The sequence below is a fragment of the Caretta caretta genome, chromosome 6, assembly GCF_965140235.1.
Source record: "Caretta caretta isolate rCarCar2 chromosome 6, rCarCar1.hap1, whole genome shotgun sequence".
NCBI lineage: Eukaryota > Metazoa > Chordata > Testudines > Cheloniidae > Caretta > Caretta caretta.
Genome location: NC_134211.1, coordinates 99,218,113 through 99,234,911, shown reverse-complemented (window position 1 = coordinate 99,234,911; position 16,799 = coordinate 99,218,113). Strand labels below are relative to the sequence as shown.

At 43.2% G+C, this 16,799-nt stretch overlaps 1 protein-coding gene across 3 annotated transcripts in view; it reads left to right on the top strand.

Annotated features, from left to right (window-relative positions):
* Nucleotides 1-16,799, top strand: part of FOXN3 (forkhead box N3) — a 308,330-nt gene that overhangs the window by 72,400 nt on the left and 219,131 nt on the right. The window contains exon 1 of one of the 3 annotated variants that reach the window (XM_075129826.1): nucleotides 2,081-2,167. The exons of 1 other annotated variant lie outside the window; for it this stretch is intronic. The gene's annotated coding sequence lies outside the window, so the exon portion shown is untranslated. Of the gene's footprint in view, nucleotides 1-2,080; nucleotides 2,168-2,223; nucleotides 2,245-16,799 lie in introns of those variants that run through there. One more of the 3 variants, XM_075129827.1, reaches the window with a different exon arrangement.

Sequence of the window (16,799 nt, the reverse complement as noted above, 5' to 3'; positions counted from 1 at the left end):
ATCCTGAGTTCTGCAGGAACAGTGGGAATATGGTGTCCATCTACTGTTCTGACTTACCCACTGCCTGTTCCCTTGCCAGGCACAGATCCAAGGACCCCTCAAGAACCATCTACAGAGTCCAAGGGAAGGGGTACTGCTGCTCGGGAGGTGGCTGACACCCTTGTCTGCAGCAGTGCCCTAGGGTTCTCCCCACATGCAGACTTCAGGGACTCATTGGGGCCACTTAATTTTTTGAGGCCAAATCCTGCTCACTGTACCCATGCAAAACTCCCACTGATGTCCATGGGAGTTTTGGGTGAGTAACAGATTTGGCCCTTGTCATCTAGCCATTAAAAATGTGTTGGGTGTCTCTGCTGGCAAACCATGACAAAGATGATTTAGATGGAGGAGCACATTCACTGTATGTGTGCTTAATGCAAGAGAGAGAGAATGACTTCCATCCAGACAGATGTGCTGAAATGACTCCAGCAGTGAGGTGTAATTAAATCTTTACAGGTGAGTTATGTCTCCTAATGTGGGTATATACAGCAATCACTAAAGAAAAAAGTCTCCCTTATTCCAGACATTGCCCCCGGTGAGCTCCCGGTAGTGAAGGCCTGCCATTTATTATGTTTAATGGTGAAGCCTGAAATATTCAGAAGTCATCACATGGTAAATTTGGGGGGTGATATTGGAATTTGGGGCAAACAGAAGAAGCAAAGAGGATTATGTGAGTATGAATACTGGCTCATGTAGTCCCCATGCCCAGCTGTGCTGTTCGGAATGGGGAAAAGCCATAGAGAAATCTGGGGTGGAGCCCTGTGGGGGAGATAAATGGCCAATTGGGATACATTCTTCTAGGCGAGGTCACCTTTCCACCTCTGTCAAATAACCACGCAATCTGGGACTGTGTGGAAAATGTGGGCAGGACCAGAGGTAATGGGGAGGAGCCACACTAAGTAGAATGTTCCCCTTTCCTCAAAACTGGGACTGACCCAGAGTTAAACTCAGACAAGAGTGAATGCTCCCCCCACATTCAGTGTCTCTCCTTTCAGGAGTGGCAGAGCACAGTTGGGGCAACAAGACAATGGCAGCTTGGCTACTGGTTTTGCATTGCTCCATGGGTGGTGGTAGCTGGGAAAGTGCCTCCTTGCACTGAGCCATGCCTATCTCTAGGCCTTCATGCCATTTTCCAGACTGCTTCTGTGCAGTTTTTACACTAGCAGGGAGGTTTATGGGCCAAAGTTCAGTTTGCACCCCATTACTAGGTGCTCCTAATCTGTGAAGGCACAACTGCTCAATGGCAAGGACAAATTGGCCCCAGAGAACCCCCGGCCTTGTCAAGTGCCTCTACCAAATTACAATTTACGTCAGTTCATAAGCATTTATAATACAATAACTCTTTGTACTTCTACAGCCCCCTCCATTTATGGATCTCAAAGCATTTTAACACAAAGAATGACACCTCAACACACCCCAGTGAAGTCAGGAAATATTATCCCAGTGTCACAGATGGGTAAGCAGTAGCACAGTGAGATGCAACGACTTGCCCAAAGTCATACAGGAAGTTGGCACCTGTGCTTTAACTACTAGACCATGCTTCCCCTTGTTTACTACAACTTTAGAGGGGAGGGAGAAGCTGATATCTTGGTTCCACTTTAGAAAGTTCTTGCCTGGCCCAGAACAGATGACGCTCTGCTATAGCATCTCCAAGCCCAACGTGACAGCTGTTCTGCCAGGCTAAAACCCTGCTCTGCAACTGAGTTCTGCATTATTCTTGTTCCTTTGTCCTACCCTAACCAAAAAAAGTGAAGTTGTCCATCCTCCCAAGTGAAGTTTTTGCAGGGTGTAGGAACCGGTGATGCTCTGATATAAAGCATGGGGCTTGTATTGTTTCAACAATGGTATTTTCAGGTGTTGCCATATGTATTTAGTCTATCATTTGATAATGTGAAAAAAAAATGAAAGCAGTGAGAGACAAAAGGAGAATGAAGATGAATGTTAGTGTTCCCCTGGGGTTCATGGCTGAAGGAATTAACACAGCTTGGCACTCTACCCTAGCTGTGTTTGTTTCCATGGCAACAGCTACGTACATGTTTCAGACTATCTACAGTGACACAGTTGCAGAAATAGTAGCTTGCAGGTTTCTGATATCGCATCAGTGGGCAGGCAGCACACACTAGACTAAGTAAGTGTAAAAGAATTTAAAATATCGCTCTGGATTCAAATGTATATTAATTTGTACGAGTTCATCTAATCAATAGGGTAAGTGTTTGCAGCATTCCACTTGGACATTGGAATGTATGGTCAAAGTTGAAAAGTTAAAGGAGGCCGTTTAAGCAGTTTTCATTTATTTGGTCAATATGATTGAATGTAAATAAACGTGACTGAATAAAGAGAAGGAAAATACCTTTCCAAGGAAATCTCTAGGAAGTGTGTGGTCACTGGAGGGCTGGGTTTTGCTGTCGTACAGACAGAGGCTGTAAATAGCTGAGTCTTAAAACAAAATCTTATTTATTGCTGAATGTTAAAGTACTTTAGACTTTACAGCAACTAATCCTTTAATGTCTCATTGAAAAGACAGTTGTAAATAAGATAGACAGGTGAGCTGATTATTAGTGCAATTAGAGAAAATTTGGGACTCCATTGTCTTTTCTGAAAGCTCTTGTAAATATCAGTTCCGTGTACTGTACTGTATACGTTAGATGACCCTGGTTTGTCTTTGACATTTTCTGTTACTTTTTATTGGCATCTACATTTATTTTATGCCACCAACTCATATACTAGGTTATGTATATATTACTTCAGGTTTTTTTAGAAGTGATATACACTTGAGAAGCATGTTACTGATTGAACTGGAATTTGGGAGGAGGCAATGTAAAACATACAAATGTATACTGATCAGAAAAAAATCCTTTATATCTGTTTATTAGAACAGGTGTTAGATGTACAGATTTTAGCTGTTATATTAACACTATGAACTTATTTAAATGCTTGGCAGTTCTGCTTTTATATTGATTCTTTTAATGTCAAAATATGTTATGTCTGTTATTAGTCAGTGGAAAATTATGTCTTTAACTTACCATTTTGACTGTTAGGGAAGCAATTAAAGAGAATATAAAACTGTAGACTAATTCTGTTTAATCTTTGTTTCTCTAGGAAGTATATGTTTTCTACCAACTTGATGTCCACCAAAATGGATTGCTAAGTGATGCACTCCAAACAACTTTTCTGTGATTATTGTTATAGGGAGAGGAGTGATTACATACAATGTCTGTTTGCTACAGATTTACTATGTACTTACTGTGGGCTAGATTTTGCCTTTAGGCACATTCCTCAGTAATGGGTATCACCAGGGAGAATTACACTGTCACCAGGGGGAGCACTGAGAGTCTGTGTGCCTCAAAAAGAAAAGGAGTACTTGTGGCACCTTAGAGACTAACAAATTTATTTGAGCATAAGCTTTCGTGAGCTACAGCTCACTTCATCGGATCTCCTTTTCTTTTTGTGAATACAGACTAATACGGCTGCTACTCTGTGCCTCAAAGACACCCTTCTAATGAAGTTTCATTGAGGTTTCCCTCTTGCACTGGGGAGAAGGGAGGAGTATTTTGCTAAAGCCTTTAAAAGGGTGCTGTGTGCTTTCCTTATCCCTCGCCACACATTTGGGTAACTGTGCTGGCCAGCCTGTAGGGGGCAGAGACATGATTCCATTCACTCCCCACTACTCCCTCCCTGCTTACTCGCTTTAGGGGGTGAGCATCAGAGATGTATCCCTTGTTCTTCCCTTATACCCAGTGCTGCATTTGGGGAATGTCTCCTCTGGATGGCCATATTAGGCCAAGGCAGAATCTAGTCTTTTACTGCTTCCAAAGGCCAAGTATGCATCCTTGATTATTATAATTCTTTAGCAATCAACTGTGGGGCTTGATTCCGTCCCACTGAAGGGAGTAAGAGTTTTGTCACTGTTTTGGTTACTGGACTCGCTAGCATGTGCGCCACCTGCATACTCTCTAGAAAACTGGGTATGGTCCAATAGGTCCAAAAATATGCAGTCCTGAGAAGGCTGTTTCATAATGGCATTTTCGTGACAAAGGCTTTTTTCTTGTTTGCGTGAGTCTGAAATGTAAGTTCTTATGCAGCACCTTTGGAAGTACAAAGAACGCAACTTCTCTTGAACCCGAGAGTCTTGCAGATTTGCAAAACCCAGAATACAGACACATGGAATTAGGCTTGTGTTTTTCATTTATGGAAAAATTCTTATTGTATGTAGCCTATGGACCAAATTCTGCTTCCATTGACACCATGGAGTTACTCTTAAATATGAAAAGGAGGACTTGTGGCACCTTAGAGACTAACCAATTTATTTGAGCATGAGCTTTCGTGAGCTCAAATAAATTGGTTAGTCTCTAAGGTGCCACAAGTACTCCTTTTCTTTTTGCGAATACAGACTAACACGGCTGTTACTCTGAAACCTATCTTAAATATGAATAACAGAATGCGCCCTGTGATTCTAAGCATGTTAATTTTGACACAACTGTGTACCTAGTATGTTTTGAACCACAGTGTGGACAACGCTAAAAGAGGCGCTGACTCCGTGGGTGCTCCAGGGCTCAAGCACCCCTGAAAAAAAATAGGGGGTGCTCAGCAGCCACCAGCCCCTCCTGTTTGGCATCCCTGGGGCTGGCCACTGATCAGCTTTCTGTTGGCTGGTGGGAGGCACCCAGGGGAGGGCGGAGAACAGAGAGTGGTGGGTGGGTGGGGGGCCTTAGAGAAGGGGCGGAGTGGGGACAGGAAGAGGTCGAGTGAAGGCAGGGTCTCGGGGGAAGGGACAGAATGGGGGCAGGGCCTCAGGATGGAGCAATGGCGGAGCACCCAGCGGGAAAAATAAAAGTCAGCGCCTGTAAAGAAACTAATTCAAATGCACCCTTGATTTGAGTAATTGATTCCATTGTAATTTACCTTTTGGTGAGAAACCTAATAACCTGTCTATCAATAGACTCCATTATATTACTTAAATATAATTTTTGAAGAGGCCAACAAGGAGAATCTTATTCTATAAAGAAATGAACAAAAGTAAAATATGCCAACTCCTGAATGATCTGATTATCAAATCGACATATTCAGCATGCCTATTCTAGTGTAAATCGTCTGTCAGCAGCACATCCAAATATTTATATACTTTGACTTATATCAGATTATAGCTACTACTGTGATACTGACATTCATAACAGACTTTATATTTAGCAGTCATTTTTATTGTCTTTTTGTGCTTTTATTAATATTTTGCACATATTTCTCCAGCCATATCAAAGTGCTTTACTAAGGTGGGTAAGTAGTATCCTTATCTTACAGTGGGGAAACTGAGGCACAGAGTGGTTAAGTGACTGACACAAGGTCACACAACGTCTGTGGCACTAGATCTAGAACCCTCATTCTCCTCACACTAGCCTTTGGACCATGTTGCCTCCCAATTAATTGGTCTCGTTCCATTTCAAACTCCAGTTGAATCTTTATTTAACTCTATCTGAAACTATTATCTTCTGAAATGACTATACTGTATATAAAACAGTCATTGTCAAACAATCTAATATGACTAATTATGTTTAATACTAATATCATTGGCATATCATTAAAATCAATAGTGGACTTTAAACTAATCCTCAAAGGGCACCAGAAGTAACCTTAACAATGTATTAATAATCACATCATTGAAGAAATACAGTAGCAGACATTAGCTCTTTGTAATGTGCTTTGAAATCTGCTGATGAAAACCACTTCATAAGAGCTAAATATTATTGTTATCATCTGTATCAGTGTGGCCCCAAAGTGCTCAGGCATTGCTTTGGAAACATATGCACCTTCCTTTAAAGGGACAGTATTTGACAAAGCTAAATATCCTCCCCATTTTACAGATCAGGAATGTCAAGGTTCCTCCCCCACTCTGAACTCTAGGGTACAGATGTGGGGATCTGCATGAAAAACCTCCTAAGCTTATCTTTACCAGCTTAGGTCAAAACTTCCCCAAGGTACAAAATATTCCACCCTTTGTCCTTGGATTGGCCGCTACCACCACCAAACTAATACTGGTTATTGGGGAAGAGCTGTTTGGACACGTCTTTCCCCCCAGAATACTTACCAAAACCTTGCACCCCACTTCCTGGACAAGGTTTGGTAAAAAGCCTCACCAATTTGCCTAGGTGACTACAGACCCAGACCCTTGGATCTTAAGAACAATGAACAATCCTCCCAACGCTTGCACCCCCCCCTTTCCTGGGAAATGTTGGATAAAAAGCCTCACCAATTTGCATAGGTGACCACAAACCCAAACCCTTGGATCTGAGAACAATGAAAATGCATTCAGTTTTCTTACAAGAAGACTTTTAATAAAAATAGAAGTAAATAGAAATAAAGAAATCCCCCCTGTAAAATTAGGATGGTAGATACCGTACAGGGTAATTAGATTCAAAACATAGAGAACCCCTCTAGGCAAAACCTTAAGTTACAAAAAAGATACACAGACAGAAATAGTTATTCTATTCAGCACAGTTCTTTTCTCAGCCATTGAAAGAAATCATAATCTAACACGTACCTAGCTAGTTTACTTACTAAAAGTTCTAAGACTCCATTCCTGGTCTATCCCCGGCAAAGACAGAATATAGACAGACACACAGACCCTTTGTTTCTCTCCCTCCTCCCAGCTTTTGAAAGTATCTTGTCTCCTCATTGGTCATTTTGGTCAGGTGCCAGCGAGGTTACCTTTAGCTTCTTAACCCTTTCCAGGTGAGAGGAGCTTTCCCCTGGCCAGGAGGGATTTCAAAGGGGTTTACCCTTCCCTTTATATTTATGACAAGGAAACTGAGGCATAGAAAGGGGAAGTGGCTTGCTCAAGGTCACCTAACAGGACAGTGGTACAGAATCCATATCTTCTGAGTCCCAGTCCAGTGCTCTATCCAATATTCCACACTACCTCCCACAGCTGGCCCATGAAGGCCCCCCTCAGTACTTCTGCTTCCATTTTCTCAAATATTGGCAAAGCCACAAGTAAACGGAGAGACACATTGAGGTAAAAACAGATTTTGGTATGAAATGTTTAAGAAGCTGTTGTTAAGTAAAAAAACAACATTAAGGTTGACAGAGTCCCTTTAAGTGGAACTCTTATTTTGCTGTGTGCATTTGTTTTCTCTTGCTTACTAAAGGGATAAAGTGCAATCCTGGTTTCAGAGAGAGATGGCTGATTAATCCCTCTGCCAGGTACATATGGAAATAAATTAGCAAATGGTGCATCTGGGATTAAACTACTGCAGAGATGATAAATTATTGCCATCTTCCATGGCTGTATTACTGAGGCTTCAGTGGGTTCCCCAGTACTCAGTTACTTACTATTCACATGATATCACCATGGTTATGGCATAGAAACTGCCTACATTTTAAGCAATTTGCTAGGATATGCTAGTGTAGGCACAGATTCTGGTCAGCCAGTAAATGACTAGTAGGGGGATATATGCAAAGAGATTCACTCACCTACTTCCCCTTTTGCCACCACACAAGCTTCAGCTAGAATCTTTATGAGAAGTGTAATCCCTGCTCTATTCTCATACCCTAATGGGTGGTGGGTGCCTGAAAGGGGCTAGGGTGGGTGAAGGTGCACCACAGTTCTGCTCCCTACTGAATAGGTGCATTATGCTACACCCTCTTCACAGGTCTACCCTAGCGAGTGCCGCAAGTCCTCTCAGGGATTCCAGCTGCTATGTGGCCCCTCTCAGTACAGAGTGCAAAGTCTGTCTCTTTATTAATATCAAGTAGTGCTGGTCCCAAAGTGGAACGCAGAAATCAACATCCCCTCCCCATGCACACATCACAAACTTCAGATCTGGATTGTAGCTCCAGACTGCACAGCTGTACACCTGTCTCTGCAACAAACATGGAATCTAAACACTCTCAAACTCTGGCTTCGTTTGAATTTGGATTCGAATCTAGATCCGAACTTCTCAGCTCTCTGAATCCTAGTCCTCTTAATCTTCCCCTGTCTTCATGGGCCGTGGAGAGAACAGGATTGCCTCTGTTTTTAACACTTGCAGATCTGCAGTGAGATGATGACTATAATAAAATCTCCTCATGCTTTAGGGCTTCTGCTTGTTGCCTGCAAGAATCAGAAAGAATTTCCCCCCCGATGCACAATTTGCCAGATGTAATATGAGTTAGCTTTTTTTCACCTTCCTCTACAGGGATTGGTCACAGCTGGAGATGGAACACCAGACAGCATGGACTGGTGCTCTGAAGTGGTACAAAGAATTCTTTTCCTATATGCCTGGCTGATGTGTCTTGCTCACATATGCTGATTGCCAGATTTGGGGTTAGGAAGGAATCCCCCCCCCCCCCCCCCCAGTCAGATTGGCAGCAACGTTGGGAGTTTTCCACCTTCCTCAGCAGCACAGTGTGTGGTTCCCCTGCTGGCATCACCTAATCCCCTGCTGGGCACTCCCCACCTAATCAGTTCCTGCCATTGCAGGGGCTAAGGCATCAGGGTCACCTCCGTCTCTCCCATTCTCTGTCTCTGGCACACAATAATTTTGTCTCCTGAGGACTGAAATGCTTTAATGTAACTGAAGTCTTTGGGCTCAATATAGGGGTATCTGGGTGAAAATTAATGGCCTGTGCTATACAGGATGTCAGACTAGACCAGTGGTTCCCAGATTTGTTCCACCCCTTGCGCAGGGAAAGCCCCTGGTAGGCCGGGCCAGTTTGTTTTCCTGCTGCGTCCGCTGCTCGAGGCCATTGGGAGCTGCTGGAAGCGGTGGCCAGTACGTCCCTCAGCCCACGCCACTTCCAGCAGCTCCCATTGGCCTGGAGCAGCGAACCGCAGCCACTGGGAACCGTGATCAGCCGAACCTGCGGACACGGCAGGTAAACAAACTGGCACGGCCCGTCAGGGGCTTTCCCTGCACAAGCGGTGGAACAAGTTTGGGATCCACTGGACTAGATGATCACAATGGTCCCTTCTGGCCTTAAACTCTATGAAACTGTGAAAAGCTCAGGTGCGTCTATATTTGCTCTTACTGCACTCTTCGTGAAAGAATTAGATGATCATCTATGTTGATGAGTAACTGACAACAAGTTTTATAGACACAGAACTACATAGAGCAGCAAGTTCAAGTGGAATGAGCGCAGAAGGGGCAGGCCATGTTCCTGAATAGTTTCAGGAAAAGGTGTGTTGTAGAAGTTGTTTTCATCAAGGCTGCCACAATCTAGAGCTTAGCAAGAGAATGTCTCTCAGTTAGCGCTGCCATCTTTCTGTTTTCTTTTCTTCCCCTTGTGTGCTGATGAGCAATGGCACTCCAGGTTGCGAAAATGCAGAGTTGACTATGGTCTAAAGTTTACTTCACTGTGTTGGTATTTGTGATCTTTCCCTGGGGGGTTTAAAGTATTTTTTACAGACGGATACATGCAATGTACAGCAAATTAAGTCTAACAAGCCAAAGCTTTGTTTGTTGTGAATGAGTTGCAGGAGGGGATAGTTCTAAATTGATCAGTACCTTGTAAAAAAAAAGTTTAGTAGTTGTGCTTGCTAGGGAAACACTGATTATATATTTGTAGACAAATGTGACTTAGTATAGCAAGGCAGTTGAAAAAGGTCTTGTCAAAGTTCCCCTATTTTCAGAGGTCTTTATCTTGGCTCTACACATTTGCTCGGGGTTCAGTTTTTCCTGGGAAGGGAACTATAGGAATGAATTGACACTGCAGCTGATCCAATGGGGAAGGAGGGCTCATGGGAGAAGAGATACAAACAGCACTGAAAGTGGGTGGTGAGTGTTGGAGGGAGGAAGAGCCTGAGGTATTGACTCTTATGCATCACTTTTTAAAACATGGATTTTAATCAGAAAGCATTTTAAAGTGTGAGGAAACATAGCGCCTTTAATTCTTCCCCAAGGGTGAAATTAATCCAAGTGTGGAGGGTCCATGCAAGACCCTGTGCTCTACTTAAGCCCACAGGAACTATTCAGGCATTAGGTAGTGCCTGCATTGTGGCAGAAGTCTCTGTAGTTACTTTGAATAGGCCCAGATGAAAGGAGCCACTAGGGCACAGTTATTATCAGAATTATTTATTATTTGTATTCCCATAGCGCCAAGGAGCCTAGCCATGGACAAGGACCTCATTGTGCTAGGCCAGGGGCAGGCAAACTTTTTGGCCTGAGGGACACATCAGGTTTCCAAAATTGTATGGAGGGCCAGTTAGGGGAGGCTGTGTCTCCCCAAACAGCCAGGCGTGGCCTGGCCCCCACCTCCTAACTGATCCCCCTGCCCCCCCCCCCCCGCTTCTTGCCCCCTGATGGCTCCTGAGGGACTCCTGCCCCATCCAACTCCCCTGTCCCCTGACGGCTCCTCCGGGATTCCTACTCCATCCACCACCCCGTACTCCCTGTCCCCGACCACTCCCAGACTCCCCACCCCTGACTGCCCCCTGCCGCCCCATCCAACCCTCCCGCCTCATTCCTGACTTGCTCCCCGGGACCCCTGCCCCCATTCAACCCCCTTGTTCCCCGCCGTCTGACCGCCCCGACCCCAATCCACACCGCTGCCCCCTGACCACCACTCCCAACTTCCCTGCCCTCTATCCAACCCCTCCTGCTCCCTGTCCCCTTACCGTGCGGCCTGGAGCCCCGGTGGCTGGTGGTGCTACAGCCGCGCCACCCAGAGCACCGGAAACTTGCCCCAGACTGCTGGTAACACAAGCCCCCCATTCCAGGCTCCACAAGCCCCCCACTCCAGGCTCCACAAGCCCAGTTCTTTCCCCCACAGGCTAGGAATTTGCACATCCCAGCCCTTAGGTTCCCTGAGTCTGTGGGAGACAGCATAGATAAGCTCTGGCTAAATCTATGGAGATAGTTAGCTCCCAGAGTTCTACAGTGATCCTGGGGCTTAGGTCCCACCAGCCTGTCTGTAAATCCCACTTCATTACACTTGAGTGCCCAGTCCCTCGACTTCTGGACGCCCACACTGCACACAGATTTGCTGCCTCCGTGGAAGCAAAGGCCTCCATTCATTAGCTTCACCTCAGTTTAACGTTCTCCTTAGCACACAGCACTTAGTCGTGTCTATATAAAACTAGGTAGATGTTTATTTGACAAAGCATAAGTTAAGATTCAAATAGAAGCAAGTATAAGGATTGGAAATGTATAAAAGACAAATATAAAATGCAATCTAGAGCCTATACTTCTTAGCAAGGTCCTTTCCTCTCTAATAAGGTATTTCTTACCCAGTGGTCAGCTGGTACAGCACTTCTCCAGTTGAGAGAGCTGGAATCCATTTTTCATGAGACACTCACACTGGGAGAGTGTTGCCTCCTTACCATCTTTCTTGTGTCCTTTCTTTCTCCTTTTATACAGTTCCAGACTTTTTGTTCCTTTTCATAACTTGGATGTTTCATTAAATTCAATTCACCCTGATGGTCTCCCTATTCAAGGTCTTTTTCTTGGGCTCTTTTGTGCTTTGTAAAGGCCTACGCCCACACCTTGTCTCCACTGTCAACGCTTGGCTGGGCTGGGTCGAAAAATGTCAGTTGTTCTCACTCTTGATTGAATTAGCTCTGAGAACCACCCTGCTGCAGGTGACTTGTTTCACCTCCAGCAGCTTTGGGACACAATACTCTACATGTTACATAACTCTTAAAATTCTCCGCACGTATGTTAGTTAGGGATTGGTCCTGCTTTGAGCAGGGGGTCGGACTAGATGACCTCCTGAGGTCCCTTCCAACCCTGATATTCTATGATTCTATGTCCTGCGATAACAGTGACAACCTTTGAGTTAGCTTTCTGCAGAGACCACACACGGCCCCGTTGGGTGAAATATCATTAAAATGGCGATCACAGGGGAAATGTCCCCTTCTGGGCATGCCTAGGCAAATTCCTAGGCATAGACTCATAACAGGGGACCCCCCCCCAGGGGGTGCCTGGGTCACACAGTCCCTGCCCCAAAGACTTTACAATCTAAATAGACAAGACAGACACAGGGTGCGGATGGGGGGTTGACACACAGGCAGAGTGAACCATGGGATGGGAGCATATGGCATGTTAGTGCAACAGTTGTCTTTCTTTTAGTGTGTTTAATTGGGAGGCGGTCAGCTAAAGGAAAGGGAGGGGGGCCACTGAAAGGAAGGGGGTGGGTAGGACAGGGAAGGGGAGAAGAGCGTAAGAGGAGTGATGCTGAGGTGAAGAGATGGGTGGGGGTAGGGGAGGAATGGAGCAAACAGTCTGTCAGCATATGGCAGGAAAAGTCCAGTCTGAATTCTAGAACATTCTCTAAAGGACCAAAGGTCTCTTGCTTTGGCTGCTTCTTTCCTTACCGGTTGGAGTCTGGATGGCTCCTCTTTGCAACTTTCTCTCAAGCCCACATAGTGGGGTGGGGGGAGACACCACCTGGGTCCTAGTGCTCCCCGATTTGGGGGGCTCCCCTGCATAGTTCTGAGTCTAGGGGGGTGATTACAAGAAGGAGTAGACCTGGATGGCATTTCAATGCAACAGTCCCTGCTTTGGGTGTTTCCCTGAGAACTGGAGCTTGGTTCAGGAGCTTCCATAGCAGGAGTGGGCAGGAATCTCTCAGAGGTTGTGAAGTAGTGGCCTAGCCACTCTGTGACCATTACTGCATCTGTTGCTGCTGCACCCCCACTCTAGGGAGGGCTGTGAGGTATGGTTCTGTGTAATGGCAGGGCCTTCAGCCCCATTCCTGCTCTTCTGCCTACTCCCTAAATCCCTCGGTAGGGATAGCAGGGAGCCTATTAGAAGCTGGGGTCTCAGACACAGCTGAGATCTTTGAACCCCCAGGGCAGACTTTAGCAATCTTACACTAGCCCACCACACACAAAGGACAAATCTTACACTAGCCCATCACACACAATTTCCACTGTATCAGGAGCCCTTAGCAGCCATAGAGAGAGAGAGCAGGACTTTGGTCCCAGGGATGATGACTTGGCTATTGGCCCTATGGTTTTATACCCAATGTTATTCATTTCAAAGTGTGAGTCAGTCATATTTTGAATTCATACATTTCTAATCCCATAATACTAACAATAATACTGCTCTTAATGGGGGAGGACTTACTCTGTGCAATTAATCTAGACACAGGAATATTTACTAGAAGTAGATTTCCAATGACTTTATTTTCAAATTTTGTTTAACAACAACAGTTTGCTTTTAAAATAATAATGTCAGGCAGCAAGTGGGACTTACTGTCATTCTTGGCCTTTCCTAATGAGTGTTTAGAACATAATGCACAGTGAGTCAAAGGAAACACTAACTGATGAATGAACAGATTGTGGCAGAGTCATCTATTTTATTGCTCGCTTCAAGGAAAATCCCTGCAAATTATACATGTGGTTTTTAAATGTTCAAAGAAAACTAAAAAAATTACATTATGAATGAAAAATTAGATAGAAATGTCTATTCCTGTTTTATAAACAGTTCAGGAATAACTCTCTCTAAAATATTCTGCTTTAAGCATGCATTTAATTTGTGTTCTGGGAGCAAAATAAAGTTGCTAAGATAAAACATTCTAATCATGATTTATGTAAATTTATTTGTACAAAGTAATGATGTAGTTGCCTATAGCAAATTGTTTGGAATATGAAATGGCATTTATGAGCTTTGCATCTTTCTATATGAATACAATGGATTATATGAGAGGCTGTGTAAAGACAACATAATTTCACATTCAAAATGGAGTCTGATGCTGTGTTTAGTAAGCTGGAAAGCCAGTTGAACAGATTGCTGAGCATCTGATAACAAAATAGTCTCCAATTTGTTTCTTTACACAATATTTATAGTATGTTTTATTCTGTTTTATTTTAAATTTAGTTATGTGCCATGGATGACTGCAAAATCATACCAGAGCCATGTACTCCAATATTAATTGTATGCCTGTATCTCACATGCACAGAATAGCTCAAGATTGCTTTGCAAACGTAAAACCATGCCCAGCAAGCTCAAATATGGATGAAAAGAGGAAAACAATTGTAATCCCCAGCTGCTCTACGCATATGGGGCCAAATGTACCCCGTTTGTTGAAGATGATGGAGTTATTCCAGGGATGACTTTGGTCCAGCATGTCTAGCAAAGTGGAACCCATATGTCAATATAAGCCATCCTGCTACTTTTAATGTTCCATTTAAAAAAAGAAAAAACGTGCTCAGTGTCAATTGGTTGGTACTGAGCACCAGCTTTCAAAGTGATTTGCATTTCTCAAGTGTCTAAGTCACAAATGCGATCAGGGAAGGCATTCCAAAGTTTGGTATTCCTCACTATGATGCTTTTAGAGCAGTGAACAACAACTTGGCTTTCTCATCAGTTAGGGCTCGATCCTGTAAAGTTACTCTTGTGAGTATGCATGGAGGATCAGACCCTCAATGAAGAGAAATAGGGGTAGTTGAATTGTTTTAACAGATATTGCAGGATACAGCTGGTTCTGCGTTCAAAGAAAGCAGAAGGTGTTTTACTGAAATGGTTTGTCAAATTGGTAATGAATATGACAGGTAGAAATAATAGGGGGTACTTACTGCATTTGTTTTGGCCTGCTAAGAGATTTAGAGACAGACCAAACCACAAAGTTTGGATTCAGGTCTGGATGTTGCCAAGGTTCAGAGGTGTTTGGATCCAACTCTTTTGATTGGGCCCATTTTCCACTAGACAGCCTTAACTGCATTCTTAAAGTAACATAAAGTAAGCACAATATAAGAATACGTAGATCTGAATCATGTGTGAACTGAAATAATTGCAAATGCATAACTTATGTCTGTTGGAAATGTAGAAAAATAAAATATTGACTCTGAACCCGATTAGAATTCACACAACAGTTTTTACAGAGCAAAGTTTTTCTCTGTTTATTTTGGACCTACACTAACTGCCCCATGCAAGAGGGCCATAGTTACTGATCTCAAAGGCTGATGAAAGCAGAACAACTTGTCCTGGGCCAGACTGCAATATTAAAATAGTGATAGGTGATAAAAAACCACATTTCCCTTTGGTCTAATGCTTAGATACTACTGTGATAGACACTTCATGGGTACCTAAATTAGGTAGGTTCAGAAAAAATTTAAACATGGCATAAGCCTAAAAGAGAGAGCCTCTGACCAAACATACTTCCTTTCAATGAGGGTGCCTCAGTCTATAAAGATCTGATCTTTGTAAACACTCTTGCTTAGTGTAGATGGCGGGGTTCTATGTTAAATGATTGTGGAAAATGAGATTATAAAGAGCTTAAAAATTAAGCCTTAGACATTCATAATCAAATTACTTACAGTATATAGTACCTTTAAAAAGAGGATCTCAAAATGCTTTGGACTGAACCATTCTTGGTCAATATTCTAGCTAATCTACAGTTTCTATTTATAAAGCACCCAACCTATATTATCTTGGCACTTTTATCTTGCACCGAAGAGATGTCAAGGTATAGCAGGCAAGCTACACAAGCAGCAACTAGAAGATCATATATTTTGCTCTTTTCAGAGTAACAGCCGTGTTAGTCTGTATTCGCAAAAAGAAAAGGAGTACTTGTGGCACCTTAGCGACTAACCAATTTATTTGAGCATAAGCTTTTGTGAGCTACAGCTCACTTCATCGGATAAGCTATTACCAGCAGGAGAGTGGGGTGGGGGGAGAGAAAACCTTTTGTAGTGGTAAACACCCATTTTTTCATGCTTTGTGTGTATAAAAAGATCTATACTTTCCACAGTATGCATCCGATGAAGTGAGCTGTAGCTCACGAAAGCTTACGCTCAAATAAATTGGTTAGTCTCTAGGGTGCCACAAGTACTCCTTATATTTTGCTCTTGTTATTCTTTTGTGGCCACCCTCTTTCTGCCTGGGGCTTTCTCATCCTCACACTCTGCATCCTTTATGGGATGCTATGCCAAATCCCCAAAGACAGCTGAAAATATATGACAAGTTCATTTTTGAACATCGATCAATATTGCTTCATCTTACAGATCAGCTAGAATTGTCTGCACAAAGACTAGCCCTTGGAAACTGGATGGATTCCACATGTAACTTTCACCTCTCTGCCTTCCATCCTTTCTGGGAAGCAACTCCCTTGATATAGCAAATCTAAAGCAGGACTTGTAATTGTTATCAAGTCAGTTATTGGAGTTAAACCTCTTCCCAGGTCTTTAGTCCAACAGAAACTTTTAGTACTCACCAAACTCACTCATAAAAGAAAGGTATTTTATTGCTCATGCTGATGTATGTGCTACCTTTATTGTTAACACTGCGTGTTACATGTAATAAGGACCAGGAACTAAAGTAGGACTTCTCCATCACTTCAATGAGTTGCAATTCTAAGTAGAATTTGAGAAGAAGCTCACACTATTGAATCAGTCAATGATAAACTTTTTTTGCTTAAAAAGGTCACATTTTCCTCAAAGAAATAATTGAAACAATAGTGGAATCACCAAAATCTGTGCTGGGCATTAGTGCAGATTAACTGTTTTATACTCGATCCATTTGGAAAGAAAATAACTTGCAAATTTATCAAGGTAATAATGATATTGGATGATGAAGAAGAAGAAGGGGTGGGGGAGCTTGTGAAGGATCAAGTGTCATCGAAAGGATTTACCAAAATGCTTTTATTACCTTGAATCAGCTTGGCTTTGCACTGACACGTAGCTGTTTGCAAAAGAATTATACCTACTTTTGAGATAAATATATTTGACAGTGAACTCTTAACCCCTCTTTTGCACTACTGTTGTTCTAGATAGTAGCAGCGAAGAAATAGAACCTTTAATTTTTCTCAATACAGCAGAGGGGATGGGATGCAAAACTAAGGAACATAAT